Source organism: Megalops cyprinoides, chromosome 12, assembly GCF_013368585.1.
Source record: "Megalops cyprinoides isolate fMegCyp1 chromosome 12, fMegCyp1.pri, whole genome shotgun sequence".
NCBI lineage: Eukaryota > Metazoa > Chordata > Actinopteri > Elopiformes > Megalopidae > Megalops > Megalops cyprinoides.
In genome coordinates, this window is record NC_050594.1 from 6,085,847 (window position 1) to 6,102,517 (window position 16,671).

Consider the following 16,671-nt stretch of genomic DNA (forward strand, 5'->3'; position numbering starts at 1 on the left):
AGTTCGCATGTCATTTCACTTTAATCGCAGCCATAGCACCCTAAATCATCTTTACTTTGAGTTTAAGGAAACTTTGTCAGATTCAGAGTTGTTTTTTTTGGGTAGCAGGGACTTGTGTGGCAATGCCCTAAGGAAGCTGGCGGTAAAAGACGTTCTCCTCTCCACATCAGTGCTGACTTTGTTAGCCCCCCCAAAACTCAGAGAGTCACGCACAGGCCCTGGCAGTGTTTGGATCTGACCTGTTACATCAGCAAAGTTTATCCCCGGAAACACGCTCCTCATGGCCCCCTCACTTTATTTTTCCCCCCTTAACTGCAGGTACATTCGGGGGGTAGGGGCTTTCTTTTCCTTTTTCTTCAGGAGTGGGTCTTCAGCAGCTCAACTGCTCTCGAAAGACCTGAATCACGTATTTTCTCCTTGATTGAATAGCTTTCAAACCTTACGCTTGAATTCAGACCTCATGTTTCGGTTAGCAAGGCACGATTGTTTCTACGTTTTAAATTAGTCATGCAGCAAAGTGCTCCTTGTAGAGAATCAGCGTGGAGGAGAATGGAACAGTGCCGTCCAGGAGCATACCTTCAAACAAATTAAACCAAACAGATATCGTCCTTGGCAACCCCTCCTTTTTTTGCTGCATGAAACGGAATGCCAAATTCAGGCTGCGGTGAACTGCCTGGCCCTTTCACTGCTCCTGTTTGGACATACTGCAGGGGCCATAGCTGAGCTTGTAGGCTTAGAAACATCACAGCTGTTTAAATCTGAAACGGTGCAACTGCCCATCCACTTAGCTTAATCCCTTCCTTTGAGCTTACAGAAAATTTGTTTTGCACCAAAAGTAGCAGGGCTAATTTAATTGTTTGTTTCTGATTGGAAAACAACTGATTCAGGAAGGAAGCTCAGTGTTATTGCCCATGTTATTTCAGAAAATTAACTACATACAGAGCAACACTCTTATTAATCGTACTACCTGTCAGTGACTTTGGTTTGGTTTTTTAGTTTATAAGCTGCTGAACTAAAATAGGCCAAAAAAACCCCAAAATGAATTCCAGTTGAGTCTGAACTGGAGCTTGGAGACTGTGCAGGGTTTCATGGAGTTGTGCCGGAGCAGTCTCAAGCAATTCATCTTGCAGGAGCTGAGCCAGCTTTTACATAACCTTCCGACTGCATTGTTGTCGAGGCGTTGAATTGTTTCCTGCAAGCGCTCTTTGGCAAACTCCTCAGAACAATGACCATGCTGTCCCGCGGACGGCCTGAGACTGGACGTGATGCTTAGGCATTGGTCCCAGTTCTCTTTCTGTTGGATCCGGGGGTTTGTGTTCCGGAATTTATATTGTTCAAAAGCACCAGCAAAGCTCGGGCCTCCTTCTGGCTGGAGAAGAAGCTATTAAAGGGATAACCGTTGGGAAGGACTGGTTGAGCGTGCTTGCTGTGTGCCACTGTGCCAAGCTATTCCTGGACGCCGACATTCAACTGTCATTAGAGAGGCTTTCCCCAAGTCCTTCTTAGCAGTGATCCTAACATTAAAGGGATTGGGTGAGTGAGGAGTTCCTGTTTACAGGGAATTTGACTCCCGTTCGGTCACGGCGCTGCATCTGTCGGATGCCCCCCCTTGTTCTTCCAGGCTTGAGAATTTGCAACATGCCTCCCCCTGTGCTGCTGATGGGTTCTGCCCCGGGGGAAATCAGCAGCCATAAGTCAACGGGGTCAGGCCTCACGCCGCTTCCTGTGTTCGCTCCTCCGTTTTTCCCAGGGATCCCCGGGCCGGAACTGATGGCCGTCCTAGGCCAGGGAAGATAAGCCGAGGGGTACGGAGTGTCTGCGTTTAGACGGGCCCTCGTGCGGCACAGGGCCTGGTCACTGGCGGAGGCGTGAAGTGTGAACGTCCCGCAAACGGACAAACAGCTGCATACCGACGCCGCAAGCTCGGGTGACCGTCGCCAACATTCCTGAGGGGGCGGGTGGGGTGGGGCGGGGCGGGGCCGTGTAACATGGTGCTGCGGTAGCCACATTCCATCCCGTACCCCAACCTCTCCCGCCTCGCCGGAATGAATGGATCCTCTGTAAGGAGAGTCCCACTCCATGTCCACCCAATGCAGCACATGGGCTTGGGGAAACCGCCAATCTCGGTAGCACAGTGTCCTCTTTATTCCCCTTCCTCACCCCCCAGCGTGGGGGACTTTGCACCAGAGCCGAAACCTCCCAACTGTGATCCGGATTCCACAGGATCGACAACTGGGGACCGCCTTTTTTTTTTTTTTTTTTTTTTTGAGAATGTGATCCTCTTTTCTCCTTGCAGACATTTTCAGTCATCTGTTGTAATCAGCAGAGACCTCACCTTTGGATCAAACCCAAGCCAGTGGGTTTCCAGTGAATTTCGAATTTACTTGTTTAACAAGCTATCTTAATCCCTCACTTCCACTTTCCCAGTCAATAATATTCTCTTTAGCTGGCGAGTACATTCTCACAGCCTTTCAGGTGACTAATATGGAAAGGTTTAATTACGCCGGTGTACAGTCAGTGAATGGTCATTCTGTCTAGTGTGCTGACATGTAGGTGTCTGGTGCTTAGTAACACCCTAAAGGAAACAAAATACAACTACAGTATTTTTAATACTGGTTCACTCATTGCTTAACCACAGTTTTCCCCTTAATATCCTGCTCTGTACTGTTAAGGAAGAAGTAGGCGGTTTGCGTCAAGGCTAAACAGTTGTTTGCTGTTCTTCCCTCAAAACGCAGAATGGTCTTATTGAAAATACTTGTACTTTCTAGTTTGGAAAGCTTGAGCACATTCTATATACAGAGACGATTATAACAACTTTTTAATCAGCAAACAGAATTTTTATTTCTGGGATGACCAAGGAACGGACAGAAATGGGGTTAATTTAAGGAGGGAAAATGTATCCCCTTGAACGCATTTCCTGAGCCAGATGATTAAGAGCTTTTTGTGCTCTGCTTGTCAGAGAGATGAATTCAAGCCCCTGTGAAAACTGTGGGTACACTAACAAGATGATATCCTGCAGTAAACTTGATCGTCTTTGCCCTGCTGGTAATAACTGCCTATTTAACCCCCATGTACCAGCTTGTCTTCTCTGTATGCCAGCATTACGCAATCAGTTTGGGTCCGCTGAGATTTCTCTCAAGCAAGACAGCTGTTTAAGTTGCACTCATTTCTGTCATACAGTTATCATCTTTTTGACTGGTTAGTGACCCTAGCGTGACCTTTAATATCTATTATGTCATCATCCTTCCACCAGTTAAACCCATTGAAATTCTCCTGGTGGAATTCCAGCTGATGAGTGTTGTGGAGGCCTGGTGGGACCAGGGATGGTTTTATAGACCGTGTCGGCATGTGGAGTAGTTTCTCATGCCGCCCCTCCCCCCGCCCTGCTCTGCCCGCAGCTCTTAAACAGACAGGGTGAGTCACCACACAGCTGCGCGCAGGTTTGTCTGAGGCAGCGCTGAGATACGCTGGTCCATTGTTCTGTGGCAGGGGTGCGCTAAGCGCTAATCCTGTCTGTCCTGCTTAATTCCCTCCAAAGCGAGCGCCGTAAAGGCCGGCGTTGCAGCCTGGATTGTCGCCCCGCTGTGCGAATGGGGTTGTGGCTGTTGCATTTAATGGGATTTTTTTTTTTTTTTTTAAATTCTGTGGGATCCCCCTACAATTTCCTTCCCTGCTTTTTATCCATGGCCAGCCCCTGTCTCCATACATGCTTGTATACAAAACCAGTCAACAGTTTGGACACACCTGATTAAGATAATGGGAAACATGCATTCCAAGGCATTTTGATCTAAAGACTGATGCTTAAATGCTTGAAATTTGCTCCTGAGACAAATATAACTAGTGAACTTGATGTCTATGCTTGTAAAAAAATATATTTTTAAAAAATATTTTTTGCTACTTTGAAGAATCTAAAATTGTTTTGATGTGTTTAAGACTTTTTTGATCCCTGCCTAATTCTGCTTGCTATTTCGTAGTTTTGATGTCTTTACTTTTATTCTAAAACGTGGAAATCAGTGAAAATAAGGAATAATAAGGAATAAAAGCTGTGTTGAAACTTTGGACTAGTACTGTATTTAGGGGACACATACATTAGGCCCATTTTCTGAAATGGCACCTTAGATCCGCATTACTGGTGTCGCGTGTTAGAATATGAGACATCGTGTACTTAAGCGCCAGTGGATGTACATGTTCACTGATCTTTTCAGAAATCTCAGCAATTATTTTCTCAGCTCGCACTTCCATCAACCCAAACAGTTGAAGGGAATTCCAGTTCTCTTTCAGTTCACAGTCTTTTCCCTGCTCTTAAGAAAGGTACTTAACCCAAATTACTTCAATCAGTTGTAAAATGGAGATGTAAGCCATGTTAGCGGCTCTGGGTAAAAGTGTCTGCCAAGCAAATAATGTCATATAAAAATGAACACACAATGGAAAAAGGAATAGGCTGCCAATACTGATCACAGCAAACAACCAGAGACTTGAAATAACAGTAGTAACATAGTCTGTTTTTTGGGGGGAAAAACGTCAGCTTCGAGCAGATGAAGGCCAGGCAGTTGTCTGGAACTGGGAATAAGGCATCATTCACTGTAGCATCATGTGGATCCGGTAGGGTTTTGGGTAATGCAATGGAAAAAAGAGCCTTCTGTACTGGGTCAGCAAGCGTTGGCTCCAGCTTGTGCCAGCCTGGCTCCAACCCCACAGTGGAAAAGGGGAATACATGGCCAGACCGGGGACACCCAGTATTTCGCACCTCACCCACTGAGGGCCAAACACTACTTATGTTATTGCAAGTTGCCCTTCGGAAACATTTGGGTTTTTTTGGGTTGCGGTTCTCTGCTATTTTTTGTCATTTTCCTTAAGGAAATTGAACAGAGAGCTGGTGATCTCACACACACAAGCTTTAGCTGGAAGGCCCCAGCCCAGCTTCCACATTCAGAGCGCAAAGACTTGTCACCATGGGTGTGGAGGGTAGTGGTCACCCCCCCACCCCCCCCCCCCCCTTGGTGACAGCAAACAGAGCTTGTTTCATTCTAGCAGTGTGCCTGCAGGGTTAAACAGCAGGCCACGATTTAAGAAAGGATTCGAGGCGCAGACAAAGAAACCCCTTGTCCACCCATGAAGGAAGAGCTTGACCTCCCCTGACCCCATTCAGGCTCAGGGCACCTGCCTCCCGGTTCACTCACCACCCCGATAGGACAGGGGGGTCTCCAAAATCCTGCATTTAACCCCCGTTGTGCAGGACGCAGTGCCCGGATTTCGGCACAGCTTGCTCTCCTGCCTAATTCGTCACGGGGTATTCTTTGAGCCGGTGACAGTGGGCTCACCCTCAAATAAAGATTTTCAAGTTACTGCCTAAAAATAGGAGACGGCTCTTGGAAGAGTGATCCTGCTTTTTCCTCAGCTGAGTCAGTGTTCTCTTTGCCAGTTGCAAAATTAGTTTCTCAAACGGGATGCATTCATAGGGTTTGAGGCAGGTCACTGGCGGGTCTGCGCCGGCCTTCCTCTGTCGGCTCTGCCGGGTTTGTGGTAACGGCGGTGCCTTCCTGCGACGTGGCGGAGTCTGCGCCGGGAAGTCTTACCGCCCCGGAGTGAGACCACACAGCGCTCCAAACCCGGCGCGCTGATTCGGCCAGTAAAATACCGCGCTGAACAAACGCGGCATCCCGCCGTTCGCTCCGTCTCCTGCCTCCGTCCATATTGGCCCGACCTAGCTGGCGACGTGCCATCGGGCCGTGTGGCTTCATGTGGCTCTCTGGACCGGTCTGGAGGGAATGAGTGTGCAGAAGTCATTTTTAGCACAAGGAGGAAGTTCCTTTTCAGAGCCCTTATTTTTTTCCGCAATGGAGTGTCTTACTCTCCTATGACATCAGACTCTATTTTCCCTCTGCTGACTCTTAACGTATGGCAAACTCAATGTCTTAAAACGCCTGGAAATATTTTTACTCAAGTACATGTATGAGTGTTATTAGTATTTTATCTCACATAATTTAACATGCATGTAAGTGGAGCTTGATTTTCGTAGTGTCTTTGAAGAGTCATATAGTCAATAATTGGTCAATAATTTTTTTTAGGAACCCAGGCAAAGTGTTTAGTTTTGTTCAATGCACCAAACACACCTCCAGTCGGTGACCTTTACTGTGCAGATCGCCAGTGTACATCGATAATCAGATACTTTCCCTTTTAATCATTTCAGGACAACCCTGAACATGTGGCAGAGCAGTGAGCCTCTCTGATTTTGGGATACAGTTTTTCAGTGTCAAATCTTAGTTTTCCTTGGGTTTGTCCCCTCACAGGCTATTATTACAAAGGGTTATTGCAATGTTTAGACCATCTCAGATGTTAGGGATTGCCTTAAAATAACATTTGAGTTCAGTACTTAACACTTCATTCACTAAAAATATAATTCACAACATATTGTATTTGCGAATGTAATGACAGTTCATCACTAGTATGCCATTGCTATGATTAACTGCAGTAAATTGCATGAAAACCTCTCACTCTGTTATGACCCCTCCTATCAATTTTGTGACTAAAAAGAAGCCATTTATCTTAATTGGAGAGTCTTAATGAGTTCATTTTGGGATTTATTCAGACATTAGCTGCAGAACCTCTCTTGAAGTACCCTGTAGTCTCTAGTCAAATCAGCAATGTGGTTTAAAATGCTTTCTCAGGGCACATCTCTCCTTAAATAAAATATGCATTTTCAGTTTTTGGATTGCTTTCTTAAGATTCCTGCCAGTTGAATCTGGGCAGTGTGTTCCTGTTTGGTTGACAAACTCCCTTGTTTTTGATATGAGAGGAAAAATACTGGAACCTATTTTGCATTTTTAGTTGGCGGCCACATATGTCTGGGTTACATTAAAGACACTGAATACATTTTTGATCCATTGAAAAGTGAAACTTGCTTTCAATAGTGGAGTGTTTTTAGGGATTCAGTTGTCTGTATAAAACTCTGTCTTTGTTTCTTTTGGACAGGCTCTTTCTGTTCACATCCTTAATATGACACACTAATTCACTAGCTGAGTCCCTTGCACTTGCAGAACTTATGACTTCAAAGATTTAACTGTACAGGAGGTATCTGTAATCCATAAATTCCAGTCGAGCACAGACTCATTTTTATGGCCTGTTAAATGACTTTCTTTGTGGCAGCAATGTGATCCTGATTCATGGCTGGAAGTAAGACAAAGGCGGCAATGCTGTTTGTTCAGAAGGGTGAGGCTTAAAAACACCTGGTCACATGATACATGCTGGCATCCATTCAGAGATTACCTCTCTCATAGGCCTGAAACCTGCGCACAGTTTTAAGGATTCATTTTTATGGTATATGGTTCAACCATCTACATCACCCATGTACCCCACATATACTGATGAATTTTTGCCCCGGGGGGTAAAGAAAAATGACATTCCATTATGCCCAGTACTGCCTTTAACTGCAAGCCCACTGTCACCATATGAATTTGCCCAAGCGGTCTGATTGCACAGCTCTGTTTGATCTACGTGATGACACTGGTGGATATTTTTTTAATGCTGCTTTAGAAATCCATTCAGTACATGCCGGCCGATCCTCAGCCTTACTCCAAAGTTGCTCAAGTCATGTGTTTCTGATATGGACTCTCAAAGGGCTAGTTGCGGCTGTAGTATATTAATTTCTGTTGTGGAGCTGTTAGGCCGCAGGTCCATTTTGAGGAGGGGCCAGGGTAACCTCTATCTTTCAGAGAAGATCACGGTCAGCAGAATTTCACCATTCTGCTGCTGCGCTGGGATTACAGCCATTGGCCCTGATCCGGATGCCAGCCCAGGAGCTCTGGCTGCAATAAGGAGCCAGTCATAAATGTGTTTGCATGGCTGATCAAGCAAGAAGAAAAGATCTCCTTTGCCTCTATCTCCGCACATACCGAGATAATTCCCAAGGTGTTGGACTTTGAGTTTCGGTCCAGACGAGCCAGGCATATTCCACTGTCAATAAAAGACGTAAATGTGGAACGAAGATAGAACAGGCTGATGGGGCATGAGTGTTATCAGCCAGGCTCTTGATACTGGGCAGGCCATGTCATCAATCTGCATTCTTGGAAAATTTCATGGGTTTGATGAGGAGCCTTCATGACTATTTGATCATTATAGACTATTTTGTCAATAATCACTTTGGCTAACAGCACATTCCTAACGAAACCAAATTTTTCATATTGCTTTGTGTTACTCATAACAAATAATGATGTGAAATAACAATATATTTAAAAATCAACTCAAGCTCAACTGCAGCTTGGAAGCACTCTAATGTGAGATTTTGTTCATGTGGCGGAGTGGCTGTGTAGCATAGTGGTTAAGGAGCAGGACTCGTAATCGAAAGGTTGCCAGTTCAATTCCACATGGGGGCATTGCTGCCATACCCTTGGGCAAGGTACTTGACTCACAATTGCCTCAGTAAATATGCAGTAGTATAAATGGATTACCTTGTAAAAACCTGTAATTGATGTAAGTCACTCTGGATAAGAGTGCCTGCTAAATGCCAGTAATGTAATGAGGAAAAAGTCCCGCTCAGAGAGGTCAGGTGGGATCTTGTGACCTCCAAGATTGCTGTTGCTTGTGGGTGGGTGGCAGCATCCCACTCGTTAGCGTGTGTGTGTACAGTATGTACCAACAATACCTCTTACTGCATGTGGTTTGCCCTTCGGAGGGTGAAAGGATCAGGAAAAAAACATCAGGATGAGTAATCTGTGGATGACGAACACTGTCCATTGTGTTTGATCAGGGAGCTGAAATAACCTAAACAGAAAGAGACAGGTGTAGAGAATCATAATGACCAGGAATGGGAAATATACTGCATGCACAAAAGGAATTGCCACAGAGGACTTTAGACAGCAGGGGAAATGAACCTTCTAGCGGTGCCATCCCTTCACATCAGTAGATGATCCATGATTTGGATCCCATTCTTTCCCAGAGATGTGTGGCTCAGTGCTGACTGTGGACCGCTCCAGATGTAGCTGAGTGAATAGTTGCGGTGTTGTAGTGTTGACCAGTATCAGAGTCAAGTTTCTGTGTGTTGACTGTGTGAATATCATGATGTTAATCTTTGATGCTTCCTCTAGTGGCGGGAGGCCAGACTAGCAACACACAAGGGAAAAATACACAGGTATCCCAAACAATGTTTAGGGTTAGGGGAACAGTGTACAGTATACTTCATTATAATAACTATTATGTGTTAAATAATATGATCAGTTGACAAGCTGGCTCTCTCTGGTCTTGGGTGTTGCCAGGGATAGGCCAGGGCATCTCCCTGACTGAGACATTTTTACAAACCCAGTGAGCCTTAGCAGGGATGAGCCTTGGGGCCTCTTTGGCCATCAGCCATTTTTATAAGGTTTATGGGCCTTTCCAGGTAGCTGGCATGGAATCTCCCTGGCACAGTGTAACAGCTCACAGGCCAGATATTCAGCTACCTGTGCTTTGCATTAAGTGAAAAGTGATCTGATTGGTTAGCCTGTTACAAACATTCTTTAAGGGGGTATAAACCTAATGCAGAGTGCCTATAGCTATCATAACAATGCAGCCAGAAGCTCCTATTACCAGCTGGCACCTCCTAGATAAGGGCATATAGGAGGACAGAGGAAACGCAGGCGCCAGATATCTGGGCATAATGTAGAATGTCTGTGGTTCTACTGTCTGGATGCACTGTAACAGACGGTTCTACCACCTGTCTCAGTAATTTTTGGAATAACAAGGTTGCCAGGTCTGTGTGAACGGAGGTGCCATGCAGTGTGATTGGGGATTAAGAAGTTTTTTTTTTTAGGTGTGCTGGGGCAAGCCTGTGCAACGCTTTCAAAAATCAGTCTGAAGTTTCACAGGCAACCAGTGTAGAGATGTTACCATAGAATGGGTGTGGGTGTGATTTTTTTTTTTTTTTTTTTTAGTTTTAGGCAGGATATCTGCCTTTTTTGTATTAGCTGAAGGGGTATTATGGTACAAGTAGGTCCTCCTAGAGGAAAAACATTGGAATAGTTTACTCTAAGTTAGACAGATGTACCGATCTGTTTTTATGGTCAACATTTTTGTTGAAAATGCACCTTTCTGCATACACACATAGCACACATTTCAGCCATATTGTCACACGCTGTCCTGTTTTGGCTTTAGCTGCGGGATTCAGTTTATATCTTATACCTGCTTATATCCCAAAGGTGCCCTTTTAATTTGCTGACCATTAGCATTCAAATCGGTGTCATCAAAATCGTCTGGTGTCAGCAGGGAAGCCGTGAAGATCATTACCTCCATCTGCTGTTGCAGGATGTGTGGTGTAAAAAGCAATGACCTGACCACTGACAGCTGCAGAGATGGAAATACATTTTGGATGAAAACAGCCCAAAAGTGTTATGCTCACACTCACTGGTCTGGGAGTGTTGTTAGCCTGGTCTGACAATGTTGCTCATTCAACTGGAATGGATGCACTTATGTTCTATTGTGCTGGAAGTCACTCTGGATAAGAACATCTGCTAAATGCATGTAATGTAATGTAATGTAGTAGCCTGACACCCTGACCTGTGTCCTGCCAGGGTAAAATTTCAGCGGGTATACGTGGAGTGTGAGGGCATGGTAGCATAGTCTGCACCCCTGCCTGTTAAGGAACAGGACTTGTAACTGAAAGGTTGCCGATTCGATTCCTCATGGGGGCACTGCTGCTGTGCCCTTGGGCAAGGTACCTAACCCATAATTGCCTCAGTAAATATCCAGCTGTATAAATGGATAACATTGTAATAACCTGTAATTGATGTAAGTCGCTCTGGATAAGAGCATCTGCTAAATGGCAATAATGTAATGCAATGTAATGTAAAGACAGTGGACCCCCTCATACCCGGCATGGCAATGGGGGACTTGTCTCTTAAGGGGGACTCTGCCTGCTAAGTGTTAGCCCTGCATCTCAGCATCCTGTCCGCCTGTTGTTAAGGCTCTGCTTCTGCGTTCCCCGATATCCGGCTATCCTCACCGATTCAGATTTCTCATCCCCCTATCCCAACCCAGCCCTAGTCATTTAAAACACCTGCAGTCTGCTACAGTTGTCGAGGGAAGGATGAGCTATCCGGCTTTGCTGGAGGAGAGTGTAAAAGGTGTCTTGGGCTGTCATGCTTGTCACATGCCTGAAATGGACAGCTGGAAGGCTGCAGGTTTATAATGACATTGTTCGCACCTTCAGCTTCAGCAGTGTGGCATTGAAACTCACAATACGTGCTTTGTTTTTTTTTTTTTTTTTTTTGCACTCTGTGCAAAGATACAGTGAGGTGAGCTGTATGGGAGATTATGTGTGATGAAGTACAATTACTGAACTGTTGCAACTGTGTGAATCAATAGGTGCAATATCAGAGTTTTAAATTATTTTGCATGACTCATGAGGTCCCCTTGCTGTAATGCTGTGGAGAAGGCAAAAGCGCACCCATACACCAGATTTAAAGAACTGGGGCTGTATGAGTGTAACTTGCTTTCTGCTGTGTGTTTTACTCTGAGCTTTGACTTGTGACTGTGAACATGGTAGTGGAAGGCCTGTTGCTTTTGATATTTCTTGTGTACCTGTCACCTTGATGAGGATGTGAAGTCAGCTCTGCTACCAAGTGTAGTCATCTCTGCTCCCAATGAGGGTGTTTCTACAGAGGGAACTGACAGGTGTATCAAACCGGTGAAATCAAGGCTGTCAGGTACCGGGTTATTATGGGCTGTGGGAGATTTCAGAGCAGAACAACAAGGAAGATGTTGAATCACTTTGGTGATGTGGAGCCAGCAATGTGGCAAGCATGTGACCATGTTTCTGAATCATATGGAGTCATATTCTAATCATAATCAAAATCATATGGAAACATGTACGTTTCCTCAGCCGGTGTCTGAATTGTGCGGGGAAATGACTTCAGTTTGAATAGGTTCTGTGAGTTCCTGTCGAAGTGGTCAGTTGGGGGTCAAAGGTCACAGTCCATTTTGATATTTTAGAGAGTGACCCCTGCTGGCTCTGAATATGCATGACGCCGGCCTTCTAATGCTGTTTCTTGCTCCACTCCACTGGTAGAGGTCATAACTCTGTGGTGGTCTCTTGTGCTTTCACATAGTAACTTCCCACAATCCTTGTCTGTTCAGCAATTTTTTCATTTACCTCTCTGTGGCTTAGGTCACACTTTTATTTTTGGCAGTGCCTGTTCAGATTGATCAATCCCTGAATTGGAATAACAAATAAAAATTAGTATGTACCTTGACTTCATAGTGAAACAAAAACCAGAAATCCAACTTAAAGTCTGAACTGTTTATCAGCACATTTTCCTACAGAACTTGTGATTTATCAGTGCAAAACTCTGAGAGCAAGGAATTCAGGCTGGCTATGATGGTTTTCCTCTAACACAGAATTTTTCTTTTGGGGCAGCCACAGCCAAACTGTTCATATGCACAGTATGCATAAAGAAATCAGTGCGCCCTCTGCTGGACCACATCTGCATAACCATCATGCAGCCTTGATCCAGAGTGAAGTCTTCTGGCCTAACATAAAGGCATGCGGCAGCATCTCAGAGATTAAACTTTTACATTAAAACACTATTCTTTATCTGCATATTGTACAGAGCTTCCTGTGTGTCATTCTGAATTCCTTATTGAAAATGGAAGCGGTTGCTGAAAAAAACCCTTCATTTTAAAATCTTTTTTCTCTCTTTGTGTGGTTTTCTAGATTTTTTTTTCCCCTTTTCAAGTTACCTCTCATTTGCTATAAACAGCAGAGTCCTGTCCACCGTCAGTGAATACTTTAAAATAAATGAGTCAGTCAGGGGAAAAATGGCTTCCAGAATGGCCTGGCACTCCTCATTCCTGTGCTATGGCCTGGCTCAGTAGAGGCTGGTTTGAATGAAGTTTCTGACTAACCTCAAAATATGCTGCTTGGGAGGAACATGTGTTTGAAACGGGCAGTCGCAACAGAGCCAGCTCTGGAAAGCATAACATTTGTTCATCGTTTAGGGGACATGAATTCCATGGAATGTGTGCAGACCTAATTTTTTTCTGCTCTTCCCATATGGTAATTAGTTTTTAGATGAACATGGCTATAGCTTTTTATCTAGCCAACCACATTCCACTCTGGGTCTTTCTTTCCCTGTTTCTGTTTATTTTTCTCCTCCTCTCTCTTTCTCCCTCTGTCTCTTTTTCCTAATTCTCTGCACCTCTCTCACCCCCTCTTCCCTGCTGGCGGTGCTGTGGTATCCCTGGTTCAGAGTGTATTCGTGGTAGTTATGAGTGTAGCCGTGTCCCTCTCTTCCCCTCTCCTTTGCACTCATGGTAGTTGTGGTATGCAGGGTCAAGCATAGCCCCAGTCACGGTGCATTCCCTGGTGTCTCCCAGGCATTACGGCGGCTCGTCTGGCCTAATCAAATCAAGACCCTCATGGAGAAGAGTTCAGGTCGAGCTGGCATCATCTGACCCCTTCCAGATGGGAGAAAGAGCTGAGAAAAAAGCCTAAAAAGTGAGCGTTCAGAGGGTATCCCGCGCAAAGAGAAATCCATCCCAGCTCGAGTGCGTCCCGCCTCGGCTCGCTGCCTCCACCCCCCGGCCCCCCGCCCCCGCAGGTCCCTACCGCCGTGACAGAGGATTACCAGCCACAGAGCTGTAGCACTGGCAGGAGAGTTTCCACGTGTGTGTGTGTGTCTGCGTTCGAGGGCGTGCACGCATGTAAGTTTAAGAGTGCGGAGCCAGCTCCAGGAAGCCACTTTGAGTTCAGAGAGCAGAGGGCTCTCCTTGCGTGTTAGAGGGACTGTAGATTAACGCTCTGGCTCAAGGTAAGGGTTGTGTCTCCTCTACTTTTTGTCTGCTGTATTAGCTGGATGAAAGACAATAAAGTCTTCACAGGGCTGTTTGGGCTTAGTGTCACTTTGTACTTTAGGTGGCTGGTTTTTGCTACGTTTTTCTCCCCAGTTATGTTACTTTCTATTTTCATAAATGTATAATGACCTGCCCTGTCATGTTAGCAGGCTTTTAGCATGTCGTTGTGAGCATGTCAGTCTTTAAGAAGTATCAGCTTCAACTTGTGTGTAAGTGATTTGGGTTATTCCATGTGTGAGGGGGAACTTTTTTCCTTTCTGCCCAGAGGAATCTTTATTTGCTTGCTGTTTGGTGAAGGTGTTTTCAGTGCAGGACACCTGACCAGCACAGTGTCACTTCCTTCACCACCTGTGGACCGATCATTTTCGTGAGGTGCAAAGTCCATGAGGACAGATCTGACATTGCCAGTGCTGTGGTTTTTTTGATTATTCATTGCAGTTAATCACTGTTAATCATTACATTATTTAATTGATTTTATTTTATTTGATTTAGTTTCAGTTCAGTCTTGTTACAGTGAATCTGCGTGCACATTTGTCTGCAATACATATCTTTGACAGCTTAATCTTTTTATTCTATAATTAGTTTGACACAGTGTCTTCTAAATTAAGAGCATGTGTCAGCACTTAATCGAAGAGCCGCCCGCCCCTGGCCCTTTTAATAGCAGTGCCTGTCTGTTTTGGATGGGGGGTCTCTTTTGTGTCGTCCCTCTTCCTGTTCTTGCGCTGTTGGTTAACTTGAACCATGAAAGCAGTTGCCAGTTAGATCAAATCATCTCCACTTTAAGAACCGCTGCACTGCATTCAATTAAGGAGACCTGGCGATAAGCGTGTGCTGGATGACTGCTAAGAATAACAAAGCACGTCATTGTTCTGCGAAAGAAGGAGATGCTCGAGTTCATGCTGCTGTCTGGGAAATCCTGAACTGAGCTACGCTCGATCCGCTAGCTGCCAGTTTGAATGGTTAATGTGCCCTCGGATTGTAAGCTGTAAAGTTTGTGAAAGTTTTACGATGAGGCGTTTTTCTCTGGGAGCAGTCTTGCGTTTAAAGTCAACCTGGCGCCGTTATCCAGAATGGAAGTGACAAGCCTGTAGTCTTACAGGGAGAAATCCGCCCTGACGTTTACACAAGGCTGTGTAAATGATTTTCAAAGGCATTGTTTCCCGAGATTATGCTCAAGGACGAGGCTTTTTTCTTCCAGTTTTTTAGAGCGTTGGAGAAAACAGCAGACCTCAGCCAGGCTCATCAGCACAGCATGTGAGTGAATTTACTGTGACCACTGGCCACTGTTGCCAGGAACAACCCCCCCCGCGTAAGGACTGTGCCATGTTTATACTTGGCAGAGGTACATCCTTCCCAAAACTGGTGGAGTGTGGAGATGGTGGCACTGTAGTTCTCTGGGAGAATCCATGGGAGAAGCTGGGGTTCACCCGTGATGTTTGGATGAATGTCTCTGAGGAATTCTTGACAGAAGCTGACCCCTTCATTGCAAGCAGATGGCCTGGAGTGAATCGAGGCCAAAGTGCGGATTTTGGGAGGGGGGATTTTGCGAGAGGGGGGAGCCGTGGTTGTGGATTGAAATTCTTGGATTTGGATTGAACTGAGGGCTTTCACTTGGAGGGATGTTCCCAGGCTGAGAAGTCACAGACTAGCAGTACAGCCCGCAGCTGTGTGTGTGTGTGTGTGTGTGTGTGTGTGTGTGTGTGTGTGTGTGTGTGTGTGTGTGTATGCGCGCGTGTGCGTGCGTGTGTATGTGTTAGAAACAGAGAGAGAGAGACAAAAGAGAATCCTTTGCGTTTTTTTGTATTTGTTAGAACTCTCCCCACCTTAGAGTTGCCCCTTATATTGGCATATCTGTTATGCACTGACATTGGGGGGGAAAAAGCTCAGACCATTTGTTTGCCCCTGTGAAAACCTTTCTCCCACATGCATGCAAGAAATGCAAGATGTCAGACATGCTGGAGTCTGGGAGGAATTTTAGCCTCCGGAATACTATACCAAATCCTGGCCTTGAGCTGTAAGTTCACTGCCCTGTCCCTTGAGGATGGGTGACCACAGGCAAGGTCAGATTCGGCCCCTGTGGTCCATTTGACCTTCAGATCTCTCTCTGGACACCTGAACTCTTAGGTTTGACCTGGCATTGTATCTGCCAGGAGAGCTGGTTGTTGGCTTGTGATTGGCCCAGCCCTAACAGAGAGAGGTTCACATAGCTTCGACTGTGTTCTTTCAGGCACATATCTCAGGAACTGGGTTTAGATCTCATGGAACTGTGTGTTTAAAACACACAAATTTGTTTGTCTGGGTTAAACTGCAAAAAACCTCCTTTGTATGTCCCAATCATGCCATAAAACTTTGATCTTTGTTAGACAGGTCTACAGCCCATGCAGTCAACCAGGTATTGAAACATAGTGATGTATTGTATAGTACTTTCTGGACTTCCTAATTAAGTTGCTGCATTGGTTTACCCATAATCCATTTCATGGATCAGTTCATAAACCAGTCTAATTGTGGAGCTCTAACAATGAAAACATCAAGCCCTCCCTACGGTCCACTGTCACCTTCATGATAGAGCTTTGTGCAGTCGCGCCCATTGTAAAAACGGGCTTATAGAGGTGTATTGTGGTAAAAGCAGTCACTCCATATATGGTCATGGCAGATTGAGGCTTCCTGAGCTCAATATTGCGTGGAGTTACCAAGTGCTGTCAATCACTTTTGTGAACCAATACCTTTCCCATATTTCAGAATGTCCTGCTGGGTGCAGACCCATGACCGCATGTATATGTAGTGCGTAAGTGTGCTTAGGTCAGGGGGTGAATGTTCTTAAATTCATGTGTCACAGCAGAAGAATTGGAG

General features: G+C 45.3%; 1 protein-coding gene across 1 annotated transcript in view; it reads left to right on the forward strand.

Moving 5' to 3' along the window:
* Positions 1–13,708: 13,708 nt before the first annotated feature.
* Positions 13,709–16,671, forward strand: part of tiam2a (TIAM Rac1 associated GEF 2a) — a 56,189-nt gene continuing 53,226 nt past the window's right edge. Inside the window, exon 1 of the mRNA XM_036541595.1 lies at positions 13,709–13,778. The gene's annotated coding sequence lies outside the window, so the exon portion shown is untranslated. The remainder of the gene's footprint in view (positions 13,779–16,671) is intronic.